Here is a 19,058-nt window from a genome sequence, read left to right on the forward strand (position 1 = left end):
GAAACTCCCTCAGACCTGTTGGCCAGGTAAGGGGTGAGATTGCCTTTACTTCCTTTCTTTCCCCCTCTTTCATTCACTTACTAAGCATTGTCTTCAGACATTAGTTGTTTGCTTTCATTCCTCCTGCATCCAGCTGCAGGAGGGAACGAGTCTCTGTGTGGGTGTTTAGCTGGTAGCTAGGGTTAGCTCACAGCACTGGAAAAGAGCTTGCTGCTTTGAAAGAGGCTGGAGGCAGTCGCATACATTCTGGATGTTTGCTGACCCCACAGAACCACGCCTCATACACTTCTGCAGTGCTGGTATAAGAATCATAGAACGGCTAAGGTTGGAAAGGATCTTAAAGTTCCAACCCTCTGCCATGGGCAGGGCTGCCAACCACCAGATCAGGCTGTCCAGGGCCCCAACCAACCCGGCCGTGGATGGAACATAGTGGCACTGTTCCCTTGTGTTTCCTGCTATGGCCAAAAATGAAAAAAGCCCCCAATTCTAGATAGAAAGTTTAACAGCACCAGTCAAGGTGGAATTCTATCCAGATTACCCAGTCATCATTCAAGCATCTTTTTCATGGGCAACAGTCCACTGAGGAGAAGGATGCAACACAGTTTTATATTTAATTGGACTTGCTCTTACAGCTACAGTGTTCCAATGGCATACAGATGACCTATAGCTGAAATCTTCTAACAGCTTGTATTAAATCCCTTTTCTAGGTAGAATGAGCTCTATTGATGAAGAACACTTCTTGTTGAGGTAACTGCACTGACATGGGATGCTGTGTTTACTAAAAGTGCTCTCAGCCCTTCTATCTTCCACACTAGTGTTCTGTAAGAAGTAAGTTTTGTAAGCTATTGCAGTACAAAGTACATTTACTGCAACATCTATTTTCCATTATAGAAAGTATATACTACTATTGCTACTATAAAAGTAGTATCTTGCTGAGAGATTGGACCTTATCCAGGCAACATAAAATACTCCTCCTTGAAACAAACAGAGAGCCACCAAAAGGAGCCATCTGCCAACTCATTTGTAATGAGGAAAACTTATTTTTCTTTTTTTTTTCCTTCTCTGTTTTATAATTTTCTGTGGGCTAAGGTAGCCATTATCCACTTAAAACTGAATTAGGTAATACAATTCCAAATACAACGTCTTTACCTCTACACCGCAATAGCTTGTTATTAAAGGTAAAGCTGGCACACAGATTAATTATTGAGGTGGTGTAAAACTTCATAATAAAGGTTACTTTTTATTTCTTCAGCATTTGACTAGACTTCTTTACAGTGGGAATGCTTTTCTCAATAATTTACATCACAGTCTAAGAAAAGGGGTGTCCAGGTGTGGACTAAGGCTGCTTGTGGAATAGATACTATATCTTAAACAGCCTTCTTGCAAATATAAAAAAACTACTTTGGGTTAAGTACAGGTTATTTTGTCGTACATACCACATTGTTCATACTGAAGACTAATTTTTCAGTCACTTTCATGAACTTTCAGTTGGATTGAATCACATCATTTAGTCCCTAGGTTTATTGCAAGGCTTCTTGTGAACTCTGACACTGACTTTTGCTTATACTATTGCAATAACGAAATGTAACCAATAGATTTATACTGAAATTCTTCTAGGGTTTACCCATCAGGATGTCAATGCACCAAATGGGGGCATTTGGTGGATGCAGGAGAATTCCTTGACATATAGCAGAGAGCTACATAAGCACCGAGTCAGTAAAGCAGCTGCAGAGGTGCAGAGCAGAAACATGACATTGCCTGGGTTTGTAGGCAGGCTGAGCGCTGCTCTGCACCACATGCAACCCAGACCTTGCTGGGTAGAGGTCCTCTGCATGCATTCATTTATGCTTGTGCACACTGATGCATTTGACTTTGATCAGTAGATTTTCTACCGAGTTTCAGTGGACCTCACTTTCCCAAAAGGCAAAATCCAATATGCGCTAGGTATTTTTTCTCTCTGCTTTCTTTCTGTGAAGCGTTAGCATCAGGAAATAAGCCCTTGTACTTTGTACATCTTCTCACCTTTTCTGATAAAAGAGTTTTCCTTAGCTCTCAGATATTTGCTGCTCTGGTCTGATGCTTAGGGGAAGCACTGGCACCTGTTAATAAAACGACAACACATACTTAACAAAATACTGCTCACCACAGTACTGGACATTAGATACCTGTTTTTAAGTTGCTGTGGCATTCTTCCACTTCACTGCAACCATGGTGTAAGTCTGCTACATAAGGAAGTGAGAGACAGCAAGAAAATGAAGCAGGAGCTGAACTCATGTGTAGGAATATTTCATCTTCTTTCTGTCTCTCAACAGAAGCATGTACATAATTATCTTTTGGAGATGTTAACTGTATTTATATTGCTGATACAAGTCCACTAGAGAGCAGCTATGCCTCACATTTACTGAGTAGGTTTTTTTTTTTTTTTTTTTTTTTTGTATTAGTTTCTCTGACATTTATTGCACTTAACACAAATGACTAATCAGACCTGAAAAGCTTTCTCAATACTAGACTGAAGAACACCACAGGGGTGGACTCAGTGCTCTGATTCAAACCAGTGCAATCTCTCTCTTACCTCTGATCTGGCCTTATTCATACTGAATGGCAGTATCGTTCTTACAGAAATCCAGTACCTGCAGGGGGCCTGCAGGAAAGCTGAGGAGGAACTTTTGATAAGGGTATGTAGTGACAGGACAAGGAGAAATGGTTTTAAACTGGAAGAGGGTAGATTTAGACTAGATATCAGGAAGAAATTCTTTACTGTGCGGGTGGTGAGACACTGAAAAAGGTTGCCCAGTGAGGTTGCGAATGCCCCCTGCCTGGAAGCATTCAAAGCCAGGCTGGATGGGGCTGTGAGCAACCTGGTCTAGAGGGAGGTGTCCATGCTGATAGCAGGGGGGTTGGAACTAGATGATCTTATATGTCCCTTCTAACCCAAACCATTCTATGACTCTATGATTCTATGAAATCTTCATTCATATTCTGGTTTGGAACATTTCATTTAAACTGAAGAAATGCAGAGGTGGCTTAGAGGCTTTTCCTCAAGCAAGGCTTGAGTAACCCATATTGTGATCTCCACTGAATACCTTCAGGAAGTGCAGGAATACAGATTTTTTGGAAGAAGGCAAGGGGCAGTCACAGTGCTCATTGTGCTTCCAGTGCCTAGCTTGGTCTTTCCAGTCAGTGGATAAAACAGGAATTGAAAAATAGATAAATAAAGTTCTTATATGACATTTCTCCTAAGCACAAAGAAGTCTGTGCGGGTCCACAGAACTAGTATGGCATAGCAGTCCATATCAACCCATATAAGGCCATCTTCCACTTAATTTATGGAAGATGTTAAACAATACTGAAGAATGTTTTACATAAATAAGAAGCTATAAAATTTTTATTGTATAAAATATTGGCTTCTCCTAATTATTATCTTAATGTTTGAAAGTAAAAAGGTTAAACTGGTCTATCTGTAAACATCAATCAGCAGGTTAAATATAAAGGCACACTTGAAATTCCCAAAGTCACACTATTTAACTTTGTAAAGGAGAAAAAAGAAACAACAACAACAAAGGAAATGGCTGCTTGTCCTAAATAGCTGGTAAGTCAGATTCTTTAGCCTGGTCTGTTAACGAACAAAGAAACTTACTCTGGCCCTGTCAGAAGAAGAAAAGCATTACTGAAGTAGAAGAACATCAGCCTTTCTCCAGCCCCCAGACTAAAGTCAGATATACACTTCCTAGATTTTCTCTACGCCACACAAGCTTTTTACAGACTTTCCACAGATTTTCCAGATTTTTCTAAGAGAATGACTGGTAAAGGTTGCACTGTTGCCTAAAACAGGGTGAGGGGGTGAACTTCTCATTTGCCAGGTAATGTATGCAGTGGCACAAGACACACTGCAGTTATTGAGATGACAAAACAAAAGAAACTCACTTTACGATTAATATTTTGCATCAGACTATGAAAAAAAAAGTCTTTCCCAGCTCTTAAAAACTGTTACAAAGAAAACAAAACTTCAGACTGAAATATTATAAACAGAAATTTGAAATGCTCATGTGAAAGTCTCAACATGAAATATTTTTATATTTCAAGTTATTAGTTTTGACAGAAGTTGGATAAAATCAATACAATCAAATAGGGACTGATGAAGAGGTAAGAGGAAAAATATGTTTAGTTTGATTCTTAAAGTCATTGAACGATGTCTAGCAATAGTAGAGACAACAAGGCAAGGTAGAGAATGAGTAGGGAAAGTTTCAAAGGCATTTGACTACATCAGAAGGTAAAACAGTTCAATCTTTGCTCAATGTAAGGACGATTTAAGTGAACAGAATGATGGCTTTTATCTCAGGAAAACTCAGCATGGCCAACACAGAAATGTGGAGGGCAGTGGCAAGAAGAGAACAGGAGGAAAGCTACGGGGTCTATTGCTTTCTTCAGCGTGCAGCATTTTTTTTTGCACCTTCCAATATAGAGTAATGTTCGTCTTTAATCTCCTCCTGCAGATCCGCCACAGCAGCAATCTGAAAGAACGTCAGCCTCCTTTGATCTCCCCATATTGTTTTGGAAATTGCATATGCGTCTCCTCTGTTCCTTCAGGCCGTTTCTGACAAAAGCATTCTAACAAAAGCAAAGAGTTTTCCAGTTCTCATCTTTAGTGTTTCCACTTCCCTTCATGTTGTCAACCTTTGTGTAGCAACATCAAATATAATTATTTTGCAGACTCTAGAGTCCAATTGGCATCTTCTTACTGTGTGGTGCATGGCATGAACACACAACTACAGAAGATCTAGGTGGTAAGTTTAAAAGAACTGCTGTCTGTGCACTCTTTGACTAGTCCAAAGGGCAAGTAAAATGCAAGCTTCCTACTGATTTAACTCTTAACAGTTTCTTTTGCTTGTTGTTGGGCTACAAGCACGTACACAGTTGCCAGAAGTGGTTCTGCTGATGGCAATAGCGGGTGAAGTTCTGGGCTGAAGGTGAAGGCTGGGTAGGACATGGTCACATCCACCCTACCAGGGCATGGCACGTTTTTGTCTGGGTCAGTGAGCAAACTCATTTCCTGAAAGGCAAACACAAAGCTAGAGAATGGTTGGTACTGGAATGAAGGTCCTTTTGAGATGGGCCCTCAACACGGGGAGATTAAGCGAGTTGAACTGGAGATGTAAGCTGCTGCTTTTGCTCCACATCACCACAGCACTGAGAGGGCATGCAGTAATTGTGCATCACTGCCTATCCTCGGCCAGCAACAGGCAACATGGGTGGGAGGAAGGCAGTCCCAGAAAGACAAGTGGAAATGTAGCGGCTTAGAAACCACTTAAAAACACTGCCAACTTGGCATCTGAAGAACTGTAGTTATAGAGCAAAGGAGAAAAAAAAGAGGAATAGATAGCTTTTCATTGGGTTCAGTAACAGCGCAGTTATGTAATCCCTGTGATAACCAGCAGAAGATGTGGACTGAAAATTCTGATATACAGACAGGAAAACAGAATCTTAAGATATTGCTTACAGGTAAATTTTGGATGCTCAGAAAGACTGTACTTCCTTGGTCACCTACATTTTCCATGCTTGCAATGATTATGGAGGAAAAGTGTTATTCGCTTCCACTGATTTCAGCTAGCACCTGCAGTGGATCCTCATTTTTCCCTAAGCTTCCCACAAGTTAGTTCAGGGAAACAGCACTGTATGCTCAAAGAACCCGGTGTAAAGCAATAAGTCTGCAACAGGCACACAAATAACAGGCAATTAAAAATGTAATTGTCCAGAAAACTAACATAAGATAGCAATTTTACCGTTTTCTTACACACTTACTTGCAGCTGCAGTTGTAATGACTATCAGCTCAGGTTTCTGGAAAGAAAACACAAGCAGGACAATACATCTTCATTTTCCAGTCAATCATACAATTAGTAGGAAGGAACGAAAATCTATGGTTTTCTATTGATGTTTCGATATAGAAATGAAATTATTGAAAATTATTAACATGAAACTTGCCAGTCCTCCCTCAATAGTAGGTGATGACACTTTCAACCTTTGCTGACAAAGACATATTATATAACCTTTGACTAAAGCTTCCAGACAGACTTTTGTACTCCCACAAATGCACTGAGTAGTTGCTTTTCACCCAGGGTCATTTTATATGCACAGGGAGTTGGAACTAGATGATCTTACAGTCTTCCAATCCAAGCCATTCTATGACTCTACCTTATACCAAGAAACTTTGTTTCATACCTTAAATGTTCTTTTTCTTCTCCTCTGTATTCTATTCAAAAGTCTTTGATCATTTTAAGTATGTTTCCCTAGATTCGCTTACCGTGTTTAACCCCAGGGAATGGCACACATGCTTCTGGGAATTTACTTCTTGGAGGCAATATTTCCTGTTGGTAGTCAGTGCAGTTCTGCTGCTTGTAACAGAAAGGAATATGATTTGCCACTATTACTGGTTCAGCTATCTATTATTGTCACGGCTCATCTTTCTGGGGATTTACATGATGGTAGGCACTCACCAGAGCAGAAGGCGGAAATGTAAATGAGGAAGGATAAGACTCCGTGGTGGGTCCCAGTTCCATTTTGGCAATGCAGTTGTGGATGTATTTCTTCTGAAGCTACACAGCATAGACAAGCCAAGAAATTTATTTTCTCCTTCCGATTCCAGTTGTGCACACCTGCTATTATGTCCTTTGCACCAACATTAGCACATTTCACTTGTCAAGGAGCTGCATTATTTCACTGAACTTAGCATAAAACTAAAGAAAAGGAAAGGAAAAAATGCATTAACTGACCGAGTGATGACTTACACTGTTTTGCTTGTTTGCTGAGATTTCAACCATTTAAGCTGCAGATACATCTTGCATTTGCCCTGCACGTAACCTTACCAGTTTGCATAGACCATCTGAAAGACAACAGATACCATGGTTTATTCTAAACTACCTTACTTCTTTGTGTTGCTTTTTTTTTTTTTAATATATCATATTCTCACTTGGGAGATTTTTGTTTCATAATACCTATGCGACTTTTCACAGTTCACTTCTCTGTTTGTTTCTCCACTTGAGAAATACTTCCTTCTCGCCTGCAACTCCAAGTATTTAATTTTAATTTCCTTCTTAGAACTTTATCAAAATCAATAATATTTTGATTATTCTCCCTTTTAAGGTCAAAACGGGTTCACAGTACACCTTAAAACATTTCCATTGTTGTTTCCACTGAATGCAGGGAAAATATAATGTTGACTTCATTAAAAAAAAAAAAAAGAATAAAATCACACCAGAGATAATTTTCATAAATTAGATGTACAGATTTCACCGCTCAGAAACAAGGATGTCAAACGTGTCCAGCTTGTGCAACCTCCTACACAGAACCACAAGGTTTCAATGATAAGTTACTGAAACCACAGCATTCAGCTTTTTGTCCAAGACTACCGAATGGGTGCTGCTGCTTCAGTGTGATGACTGATTGCACAATAGTTTTTCCAGGGTTCGCTAAAGGTGCTGACCTGTGAAAAAAAATGAAACTCATTATGCAAAGTAACTGTGCCATGTAGCTTTTAAAATGTGTATGTGTGCACATATAAAAGAAATAACTGTGGATGCAGGTGTACACATCCACATCTGTTATATGCATCTAATTGTAGATGAAGGCAGACCAGACGATTTCTGAAAAAAATTGACTGAGTAAAGCCTTTTTTTCAGAGATACTGCATTTAAGTTTTATCTGTTAAGTATAGTATTAGGCAGTCACCTCCGAGCACTCCCTAACCTGCAGAACACAATGAAATACCACATTTATTTTAGTATAAAGTCATAACAAAGTGCATTATATTTAAAGAGTATGGGAAATGGGATAGTTAGTATTCCTATTTAAGATAATTCTATAATGGTATAGTTGCAACCACATCACAGATGTTACCGATATAACTGCCTGGAAAAAACAAAACAAACAAACAAAACTCAACAAATCAGTGACGTACCTGCAAGTTTTAAATGTAGACCAGGCTGCTGAGTTAAGACTTTCCTAAATTCTCTTCCTTAAAATGATTCTGTCAGAAACTATATTTCAGCCACTGCTAAAGAGCTTAATTCTATTTGCACTTGCAACTAACTACTGTTCCTGGAATGCTGTTGCTCAGTGATACCCAGTGGCCCCCTCAGCCCTGTTTTCTAGGAGATACTTGTTGCGTAGGCGATCCATGGTTTTGATCTGCAGCAGAGCCAGTAGAAGAGGAGTTTCTGACTTCTAGCAACGCATTGCTGGTTGTAAATCTGACAGTTGTGCTAAGGAGAAAGCAGAGCCAGTAGTGAAATAATTCTAATCAAAATGGAGTAAAACAAACAAGCAAACTCTCAAGCTGTTAGCAAGAAGGATTTTTAACTTGGATCGTTTCATTGATACCAGCAGCTGTAACAGTGGCTCTTGAAAGACCAATACACTGTGATGCAGAGCCACAAGGGAATGGCGGTGACATGGAGTAGAAAGTTCTTTAAATGGCTTTGCTGCTGAAGAAGGCACTTGCATTACTACAATCTGATGTTTGCAGAGGTGGCTCCTGCCTCACCCTCCCCTTTGGTTACACAGTGTGACAAGAGAGCCTCTTCTCTGCTGCAGGAGCTGAAGCACGAGCATCTGATGGCTGGTACAGTGGTTTGCAGCACTCGCTGTAGTAGTGCACAATAGAAGCTGAGGAGCTGGTCTGCAAGCAGATATGTGGAGTCACTTCAAGGGGAGGCAGACCACATCCTCCTCCATACTCTCACGCTGCTCCTCTGCCTTCACCATTTCTCACTGTGCCACAGAAGTGCCCCAGCATGGTATGGCATGACACAGTTCCTTGACCTGGGAAACAAAAGCCATGGCAGGAGAACAATGTCAATGAGTTTACTGATCTTTAAACCAGAAGTATCATTAAATAATTTTAATAAAAACTGTGTATGCACACACATTTAGGCATTTATGATCAGTAGTCAATCTAAAGATTGCAATATTTTGGTAATACATGAGAACCAGAAAGAGAAACTACTTAGAAATAAAAGCCGTATTCAGTTATCTGCTTCTACCAAGACATGCCAAAAAGTAAAACATAATAAAAAGCAAAAAACTGTATTTGATTTTAAAGATAAATTGACGTAGAAGGTATTTGTAAGGAAGGTAAAATCAGTGCAGATTTGCCGGAGAGGAGGGAAGAGAGGCCACAGTCCCTCACAAGCTTCACCCCATTGTTGGCTCTAGACCACGCAATAGGGAAACTATTTTACTGCTGGAGAGATCTCACACCAGCACAGCAGCTCCATCAAAACCAGGGACAGACTTCCAAAATCCATAACAAATCTCTAATTTTGATATTGAAATACAGACTGTAATGTCAACACTGACCAGTATGCAATGCATGTCAGGTTACAGGAAGGGCCCAAAGCCAGTGGAATAGTTATTGTATATCATACATGGCCAGAGACTGCAGCAGACTTACCCATTTTGAGCCTGTAACGGTTTGGTTTTCACTTGTTTGATCGTGTTGATATTGTAACATAGAAGTAAATATCTTTCAACTTACATTCCCTCTCTTCATAAACATTAATAAATGAGCAAAGGCAGATTTTTTCTTTGTGCTGTCCTGCTTTCTTTGTTCCCTGTTCAACATCTGCATACATCTCGTTTGACTTTTCTTCCTGAACGATTTGAATGAACAGGACATTTACATTTGGGTTTCAGTACCACGACATCACAGTTTCTTACGCCGCAGGCCATATTGTCCCTTAATGGAAATATTCCAAAACATATTACATATAGAGAACACTCCTGTGGTAGAGAGATTGCACACCAGTTGGCCGTGTTTCCCAAGAAGATCTGAAGAGCCACAGTGAAATGCCACCAAGCAGCAGAGCTGCAGGAGATTTCAATGCTGCAATACAGAAAAGGAGCACTGACTTTTCTTGCTTATAGCCCTCACCTCCCTGTACACCTGTGTCTTTCAGCTGAAGAAATACTTTCTATCCTCAAATTGCTATCCTGATCTCCTGACAGCTGCTGCCTTCTCTTCTGAAGGTGGCTGTCCTTTAGTAGTGAGGAAAGATGTGCTGTCAATAAAAATGAAGACGCCCTATAGAAGCTGGAAAACAGCACAAGCACAGCAAAAGTTCTTAACTCTTATCATTACCAAGATTGAACTGATAATGACTTATGCAGGAGAGCATAGCTGAGACGTGAAAGAGACTAGATGACGTGGATGCCTGCAGTGGCAGAAGACTAGACTCAGTGACCCAGCAAGGCTCCTTCTACCCTACACGCAGAGAAAGGTGCTACCCAGGAGGTGGGAGGCTGCTCTAACATTAAGGAAACACTTGAAGGGATATGGCCTCAGAAGGACAGTTCTTCTGAGTATCTTGTGCTCTGCATAGCTGGTTCAGCCTTGTCTCAGGCTCTGGATGTCTCAATACAGGCATTTTCTCAATACAGCTTGCTGTTATTTGTTGATAAGGCTGCAAAAACATCAACCACACTTCATGCATAACAAACATCATTGCGCTGACCAAGGAGCAAGATGCACCTGGTATTTAATAAATATACATTTATTGTTAAATTGTTCTGCTTTGCAGTCATAGTCACTGCTTCTGAAAAAAAAAAGAAAGAAGAAAAAGAAAAAGGAACCCCAAGACAACAATGCTTGGTACAAAGCAAATGAGGCAGTACAGGAACATTTGCAAATGGCTTTGCATTACTCATGCATCTTCAGTAGCTGAAGCTGTTTCCAAAGCTTAGACAAAAACACGAACAGGGTTGTACTAGATTTGTACAAGTCTCTGCATGTTCTTGAAAGCAGGTTCTATTTTCCATCCAAATCTCTTTCATTCTTACATCGCCTTTTTCTGTTACGTGGTGGCATTGCATCTCAGCCCTAACTGGAATCAAGAACCAGAGGTTATAATGTAGCTGATGTTCACTACTCAGAGTGTAAAATAATGATTTTTAAACCTGGTATTAGCCAGAGGCTGAACACAGGCATACCCACAGCGCCTAGGTACCAGTTCAGCCCCTACTAGGAACCACAGATATGGGGGTTCTTTGAACGCATGGAAGTTCTCCACTGACAGAAGAAATCTGCCCAGTGATTTCTCTGTACTGTATACCAGGTCTTATTTTTCTCTTCTCAATGAAGTTTGGATTTGAAAAATGGGTGGGACAGATATGATGCTTTGTCAGCTTCAGGACTGTGAGCTAGTTCTGCTCCAGTTATCCATCATCTTATACTAGTTAAAAGACAAGTACTAGGGTTTGTGGAGTCACATATTTAGTCCTCATCTGGAAGACTTTCTACATGTTTGGGGAATTTCTTGCTCATGACTTTGGTCTGGCTGGGCAATTATGGTAATCATGAAGAGAATACGAGGGTGATTCTGTTCTTTCAGTGTCTGGAAGCAAGGAAGATGCAGTACAACAGAGTTACTTTAATTTTACTTGCCAATAATGAACTTGTAATTTTACTTCATAACTCAGCCAGATGAGCACTTGTACTCTTTTTCTTGCTTCCCAGCAACTGGAAGTTGTCTCAAATACTCAGCTCAGCGTAACTGCCCTTACATGATATAAGAAGAATCTTCTATAATAAAAGTTCTTACTTGGCATTCCCTTTATTTTCAATACGTTACTGAAGGACAGAAATACACCATCTCCTGTCACAGCTGCTCCCTTTGTTCTTCCAATTCCTCCATCTACTGCATGGAATCTTTTTTATTTGCCAGTGTTAGACTTCAATATGGATTAGAAATTGTCTATAACGTAACACTGTGGAGGAACATAATGGAGAATCTCAATAGTTTCGTTGTACTGCATCCAGTCTATTAATTTTTCAGTGCCTTTTGAGAGTTATATTTAGTCTGATTTTCATAGTAAATACAACTTATAGCTAAGAATAGGTTTTTTTCCCTGGTTTGGGTAGTTCATTTTCCTCTTTTCTAAGCAAGGTTAAAAGAGAGAAGAATTACATAAAGTTAACAAGAAGAAAATAATATTTGGAGAGAGCTGTCAGAAATATTTTAAAAACTAGTTTTCCTAGATCTGTTTTACAAAGGTCCTCATCCTAGGCTCCAATTTTCCAGTTTGCTTTCCTACACTCTCCCCAAGATGCAGATGGCATATATGTGAAATATCACATACATAAGTAACAAAAATTCTTTGAAAGCAGCTCCGTGCATTACAGGCTTCTCTCTTCTTTTTTTTTTTTTTTTGGCTGAGCCATAGCAATGACTAAGCTATGGGAAAAGCCTCCATTCAGCTACACTGTAAGGGAAAATGTGGGTGGGGAAACCGGGCTTTCGGGGTCGAAGTCATTCAGTACTTGGGTGTTGAGTGGCAATGTCGCAAAAAGGAAAGAGGAGGACTCAGCTCAATGGGCCAGGGATGGGAGGTTTTTCAGATTTCCACTCTGCAGCCATCCCTCCAATGCCAGGCAGGCAACAGTGTGAGAGTGAGTATCATTATTTGACTCAGCATGTTCCTAAGCCACAAAAGAGAAGTGACGTATACAAAAACCATGTTGCTCACTCTTATCTGATGAGAGGGATATCAAGGAGTTTTCTCCACTGCCTAGACATAAAGGAAGTTCTTGGTCCTTATATTTCACTTTCTCTGTCAGTGTGCCTTTCTTCGAACAATTATTATGCTCTTAGAGCCTCTAACACAAAACAGAAAACTACACAGCTTCAGAGAAATGATACACAATCACTTGCTATCACACTACCAAATAACCATTGTTTAGTTTCCCATTCAAATTGCTCCATCAACTTCATAACTGATTTATGATATAATAGATTTAATTCAGGAATATTTTGGACAGAGCCATCTCATCACTATACCTCCAATAAGCCCATGAATTATCCTGCTGGACCGGTAAAGAGATGAGGTCTGCCATACTACTGCAACGCTTCTGGGTAGAAAGTGACAATACTTCACTAAATATCTGCTGCCCAGGTGCTCTCTGGTGCTGCTGTACAGGCATTCCTTCACACTGCAGGTTTCACTGTAAAATACAGTCATTTTCACCACCACTTTCCTTTCACATTAAAAAAAATGTCTCCTCTAATATCATAAACTGCCTTTCACAGTCCAGAATCATATACAAAGGGTTTTTAGGACTACATACAGCATGCACAACCTGGCAGCCATCAGCAGGGTTCTCCCTTAGTTTGCAGTGTCCTTAAATATTCCTAAACATGAAGGGAAAAGCACAGTCTAACAAAACAGCTTCTTTTAAAGAAATGAAGCTTGCAACAACACAACCTCCTTTAAACAAAAAGAATTTTAAAACAGTTCTCATCATGCTTGTGCATGTTTCAGTGAATTTAAAGCTGTCTTTGTCTGCCATTGTAGCTACTTTATTTCCTAAAGCGACAGAATCTCAGGACCATCCATGCTAGAAACACAATTATCTCATTGTTTTTCACACTATCTCTAGAAACTGCGGTATTTTAAACTCTGATCACTGCATTAGAGCCTTAATTATTACAACATTAGTGGGAAAAAAAACCCCACAAAAGATGAAAATTAATATGGTTGATAGCTACACAGGCATGGTTCTTCTATGCAGCTATAGGACTTGGTCAAGTGTGAGTCTACAGTCCAGGGTTATCTTGAAATGACTCCCAGAGACACTGTAACAACCAGAATGCAGCTCTGCATTACTCCTGTCCAGCAAATTATCAAGAACCAACAAAAATGCAATTTTAGTCAGTAATACGTGAAGAACTTCCAGATGGTTTGATAAAATACTATAGCTACTGTACAATGAGATTCTGGGGCTTCATTCAGAATATTATCTACCTTTCCAGTGAAGAAAAATCAATTGGAGGTGTGCAGAGTGATGTGATTAGAGGACAGGTGCCCTTAAAGGCATAAGAGGCTTAGTCTGAGGTCAAAGGGTGTCTGACTGCTCTCTCTAAGCTAAGCAAACAAGGAAACATCAGAACAGAGGAGAAAATGATTTAAGTTGAATGACAGCATCAGCGTAAGAACAGAAATGACTAACCTAACAGTCAGTGCATCAAGGTTGGAAGTAGGAATGTCTTTGACTGCTAAGCACAGAGACTTTAAGAACCAACTATGGAGGTAAACACAATTGTTAAATAATTATGACGTATCATCATGGCAGGGGATAAGAGCTGATGCTCTCAATGTTGCCCTTCCAACTCCTGAGTTACTGAAAATACACGGACAGCATTAAGTTCTTGAGTGGTCCTGATGTTGTCTGGTCAATGCAGTGGCATCTTTGCATGAGTAACTGCCAACCATCTAATGAGGATACAGTTAACAGAGTCAACCTCACATCCAAATGGAAACCTTCCAACCTGTCAACCAAATAAAGCTGCTTAAAATAAAAGCCAAAAGAGCTAGCATGTTCACCTACAGTAGCTGGGTTCAAAGGAACTTCTCAGAAGAATTCAAATCTGAAATGCTAACAAAAAAAAGCAGAAACATACATCACTAGTCTGCTCCTTAGCTATTAACACTTCCAATGGCATTATCAAAAACTGGACTGAGATTATAATGCATGTTCATCTAAATTGCTTGTCTATAACCTACAGAGAAGATGAAGATTCAGTTAGGGTAAAGAGGAGTAGACTTAAGTATCAGCTTCACATAAAGAATACCACAATAATAATCGCTTCATGCCCTCAGCAGCTTCACAAAGGTGTTAAAAATTTGATTTTAAAAAACCAAACTCTACAAAACTTCACATGAATAAGATGAGAGAAGGGATAAAAATAAGTAGTGGTTATGGTTTCTCAAACAAAATGTCTCTACTGCTACTGATTTCCATTTATGAACATTAGCTGTAAATTAACATAATTTCTGAATAAAACCTGAGATTCCCTCCACTTTAGTCCAGCTAGGCTGTTCATCTGAAATGAATACAAAACATGTCCCTCAAAATAAATGAAAAGAAATGACTGCAGCACTGTTTATTGATTGAATTATGTTTTAGACTATGTGCTAGAAGAAATTATTTTTCTCTCATATTTCCATTTTCATTTTTCAGGATTTCTGTTCTGTCAGGTGTGACTAGATGTCCCTTTTGCCAGGAGAGATTTTGTGTGTGCAAACATGAAAGAATGAGTGCATTTGTGTAGACACACATACATACACCTTTAAAATCTATTCCTCAAAGCTATCCAGCTGCTGAAAGATTATGAATGGCTTGAGCACAGAAATCGTTCACAGTGAATAAACATTTGTATACAGAAAACAAACACACCAGCTTAAATGGTGAGAGATTTTGAAATGTACAGGAATCAGTCATCCCATCTGACTGTCCGATTGACCTACCTGACAGATAAACACAGAAGCATTTTGTACAGTGCCAGCTTATTACACTGACTAGCTTTCTAAGTAAAGACAACATCAAACTGAAGTCCAAACACCTTGTATTTTGCAAAGCATCCTCAAAGCCATCTAAAATCTTCAAACTTCCAGAGGACAACATTTAAGACACGTAAGTACCTTTTTATTTATCACAGTGAAGGTGCACAACGGATTTTATTTGCCCTCCACCAGTTCAACACAGCAAGCTTTTAATGGTCATACAGCAATGTTGATAACCATTTATTACTGACAGTACATAACAGTCATTTAAATACATTTTTCCTCCTTGCGATGAAATATTAGGAACAGTGGTTTTGAAAAGATTCCTAGAGGTGGCAGCACATAAGTCCCTAGTGCCCACACAGGGCTGTTCAGTGAGCTCAGAGCAAGTGAGTGAGAGTAATGAAAACGGGGCTTGGGCTGGAGGCAACTGATAATAAACAAACAAACAAATAAGCAAACAAAATGAGTGCATTTGGGAATATCTATAAATACCATAGCACTCATTTAGAAAGAAGGCAACTGTGGTAGTCCCCATAAGAGAACATTCCTTACTGGCATTTGTTGGAAAAGCTCCCACCGCTAACGTGTCTTTAAAGTAATAATCTCAAATCTATTTCCTCAAAAGTAGCATTCATACTTCATTGCAGTAGGCAACAATTTTGAAGGAAATCACAGGAATCTGACTTATTTCTTAATTCAGATCATTCTGCTGTCTTTATTCTACCTTTAAATTTTGTTAAGTGCATTTTTAATCTATTTCACATGGCACAAAGGCAATTCTGCGTTCTCAACAGAATTCTATGGTCTCAGTGTCACATACCCATTGAAGAGGTTGCATAGAGATGCAAGGCTAACCTCCAGCCTAACTGCAGCAAAACATAACTGAACATGTTTAGCTGCCATATCCACTCAATCATAGCCTCAAAGTGATAACATTCTGAAGGACTGATGACAATTTAGTCCCCGATCCTCCAGTATCATGCCCATCTGGGGAATGGGCATGGGATGGGAATCCACTTCTCCCACAGCAATGCATCTCCCTGAGCTCCGACCCCTGCAAATGCACTTTCACCCCCAATGGACAAACTCACTAGCATGTTGTTAAAATATCTGAAATCAGTTTGAAGGAAAAAGTAGACTTCAGCTAGCTTAAATGTTAAAATGACCTCTTACTCACAGCTGTTGCATAAACCATGCATGAATGTAAAAGTGGCAGTTCACAGACATCAGCTGGAACAAGATACATATCCTCTGGAGCTATAAAGAAAAGAAGGATAAATAGATTAAAGTTCTGAAAAGAAGTCCAGCCATATTTCATCAGAATGATGTGGATGAATTTCAGTTGGATCGGAGAGATTAACTGCTGCAAGAAACAGGAAAAAAAAAAGCAGAATCTTTGTTTACCTGGGCCTGTGGTTTCTAAGCATCTACTTTTTACTACGTTCATTTTTTGACTCAAAGCGAAAATGGGAATTCACCCTTTTCTCTTTTTTTCCTGTCCAATGTGCAGATGGGGCATATTTTAATTCACTCCATCAATCCCTGCCCCCTACGCACAAACTCACCTAGCCAATGGAAAAGAAAAAAGGGTTACTCATTAATCCATTCTTCAAAGCTTTCCAAACTGAAATGGGTGGGTTTTAAATCTGCAGCAAAGAGCAATATATAGGTAGGTACGTGGCATACCTGAGCACAGCTCAAACTGAAGTGTTCATCTTGGATAGCACAACTTTGCTCCTAACACAACAAAACTCACCACTATGGAGAGGATGATTATTTTCTGTATGTTCTTCTTCTGTTCCTGTATGGTGCTGACTGCAGCTCCACCAAAAGCAATGAAATACAAACAGCTTGCAAAGACAATTGACCAACTAAAAGATGTAGTGAAAGACAAGGTAAGCAAAGTGCTCATCCTAATTCTGAAATTTTTTTCAAGTATTAAGTATTGAATACATCTTTTGAGGGACATCACTCAAATGCTAAACTTTTCTAACTTAGATTTGTTTTATTGTAGGATGTTGAATTGCTGCATACGCCAGACAACCCTGGGGTGAGACTGCTTTAACATTTCTTTTTAACTATATCAACTGTATTTTGTATTGGTTATTTACAATGAGAAATGGCAGATGCCTTCTTTTTCACATCTCTGACCTAGAACTCTTAGGGTAAGACAGTTTGAAAATACCTTGATAAAAGCTCCTTACTCCTGGATTTTTCATGCCAGAAGTGTTTATATTATGCAATCTTAATTACTAGGTTAATAAGAGGTTAGGTTAGGTTGTGCATTCTAGCATACCCACAGATTCAAATTTGTAGGTATTCCGTTTAGTGTCATGAGTACAAAACCTATATGACTAGCAGTGCTCCTGGGGATGCAGTTTTTGGGCGAGGAAGCACTTCCAGCTGCCGTGAGCTCCAAGTGCATTGGTAACATTGCTGAACCAAGCCTAAAGGGATCCTCCTTTCCCTCCCACTGGAGGTAAATGTCAAGAGTGGTACAGTAAGGCTATATTAAATAGCACTTCCTTTCATGCAGTCACACTGGTTTCTGTGAGACTACTTGTGAGCAAAGCTTGTGCTACCACACAGACCGGGAGAAAAAGCTGCACTCTGCAAGTATTCTCTTTACATTATAGCTTGTTAAAATAATCACAGCAGGTTTCTGCAAATCTCTTTTTATACCGATATTTATTTATACATTTTTAAAATGATGATATTTTGTATTACTCAAAGTCAGAAACTTCTGATATGTAATAAGTTACGCTGGAGTCACAGAAAGCGTGTGCATATCTACACACTGGCAGGATGCGGGATTTACGGTATAATGAAATGCTAAAAATAACAGCATGTCTTAAAAGTTCAGAAACTCAATGTGTTCTGCATTCTTTTGATAATCCCCAACATGTAACGAAGACCTTGTTATCAGTTATCTTAAATTTACCCATTGTGTTTGTTTGTGGCTGTGGACGCCTATTTCAGAAAGTAAGCAATTTTAAGCAACATGTAAAAATAATCATCATGCATATTTAAAAAAAAAACAAACGTGCAGAGTATAAAGCTGTTTACTCAGGACTGTAAACTTTTTTTGCAAACAGCGAGAAGAAAGGATAAAAACTCACCTCTTTTCACAAAGCAGTTAGCCTCCTCCTAAGATTTACAGCTGGGTGCATTTTTGACTTGCAAAAAAACATAGAGAAGCATGACCAAAGAAGATACATTCCAATCTATCTCATTGCTAGAAACAATTGCAAAGCAAAAAGTAATGCACCCAATATAACTGTTGGGTTTTTTTCATTAGCACTCTTTCTAACTTGTACCGTCAAAGCGAAAAGAGTCAGATGATTAGCTGTCATTTTACTGCAGAGTTTACCGCTACCTCCGAAACAAGCAAATACAGCCAGTGACTAATCGCTTCATCAGGTTGTTGCTTTTTTTTCTCTTGAAAAACACGAGCACCTCAGGAAGGAAGACAACAGTTCATTTGCAGCGCAGGGCTTTACAAGCTGACTCTGGGAGGTCCTGAGTACCTCTGTCAAAAAGTATAGGAGATAAAGAATTTAGGTGTTTAGGAGGTACTAAGATCGATACAGGTTTGATCCCTGATGAAAAGCTAACAGTAATTATTACTAGCAATCATATTGATAAGGTTTTCGTCCTGTGGGGTGAAACTGACATTTACTGAATTGTCCAAATATGTATATATTATATATATATTATTATGTAT

The 19,058-nt window shown here is 39.3% G+C and overlaps 1 protein-coding gene across 11 annotated transcripts in view; it reads right to left on the bottom strand.

Moving 5' to 3' along the window:
- The window catches only part of ADAD1 (adenosine deaminase domain containing 1), a 66,600-nt gene continuing 54,421 nt past the window's right edge, over window positions 6,880–19,058 (bottom strand). For 3 of the 11 annotated variants that reach the window (XM_021397182.1, XM_021397171.1, XM_021397173.1), the window contains 2 exons: window positions 7,953–18,863; window positions 6,880–7,478 (listed from right to left, as the gene is read on the bottom strand). The gene's annotated coding sequence lies outside the window, so the exon portion shown is untranslated. The remainder of the gene's footprint in view (window positions 7,479–7,952; window positions 18,864–19,058) is intronic. The other 8 variants (XM_021397180.1, XM_021397181.1, XM_021397175.1 and 5 more) reach the window with 8 other exon arrangements.

The sequence above is a fragment of the Numida meleagris genome, chromosome 4, assembly GCF_002078875.1.
Source record: "Numida meleagris isolate 19003 breed g44 Domestic line chromosome 4, NumMel1.0, whole genome shotgun sequence".
NCBI lineage: Eukaryota > Metazoa > Chordata > Aves > Galliformes > Numididae > Numida > Numida meleagris.